Here is a 779-nt window from a genome sequence, read left to right on the forward strand (position 1 = left end):
TTCCCGTACCGGGAATCGAACCCGAGCCTCCTGGGTGAAAGCCAGGTATCCTAGCCACTAGACCATACGGGATACACCGAGTTTCTCAAACTTTACGTGTTGAAGAATAATATTAAATAATTATTTTTATTTTTAACAAGAATTAAAAAAAATGTAACATGTGTTTTTAGTTAACTAAGTTAAAATTAGTGTTAGATTTTCATCACAGATATGAGGATAACCTACCATAAAGCAAATAACACCAACAAATAAGGACTCGTGTTTAATACAAAATTAGCACTTAGCCAAAACAAAAGCCTTTTTGTATTAGTCGACTAATTCCAAGTACAGCCATTTGTCTCGTATGAGTCATTGGGCGCTAAAGTTATAAAGTTAAGTTTTTTTCAAGCACATTGTTACCGAATAGGTAAACCAACGTTTTATCTACTAATTATTGTATTTGCTTATTGCATGCGAAGGGAAAGTAATTTGAAAGTCTCAAGAATGAGCCCATTAATACGGTAAAGTTCTAAATTAGAATGTTATTGTTGCACACAGACTTTAAAAAGTAGGCAAATTGACAATTTTGAGCTTGCTTTCATAATACAAAATCTCGTTTTTTTTGGAACGTTTTGTATTGACGTTGCCATAAAGAATAATCGTTAATGGGCATTTATTTAACTTTGGACACTAAGGAAATAAAATATTGCTCGCAATAACAATGTAATCAAAGGAAAAATACATTCCTAGTTTAATTATACAACACAATAAGTATATTTTATAAGGATAGGTATTAATTA

The 779-nt window shown here is 31.3% G+C and overlaps 1 non-coding gene across 1 annotated transcript; it reads right to left on the reverse strand.

Moving 5' to 3' along the window:
- On the reverse strand, positions 1–72 carry TRNAE-UUC (transfer RNA glutamic acid (anticodon UUC)). Its single transcript has one exon. It is a non-coding gene; the product is annotated as a tRNA-Glu (tRNA).
- Between the last annotated feature and the right edge of the window lie 707 nt (positions 73–779).

Source organism: Papilio xuthus, unplaced genomic scaffold, assembly GCF_000836235.2.
Source record: "Papilio xuthus unplaced genomic scaffold, Pxut_1.1 DF827542.1, whole genome shotgun sequence".
In the NCBI taxonomy this organism is placed as follows: Eukaryota; Metazoa; Arthropoda; class Insecta; order Lepidoptera; family Papilionidae; genus Papilio; species Papilio xuthus.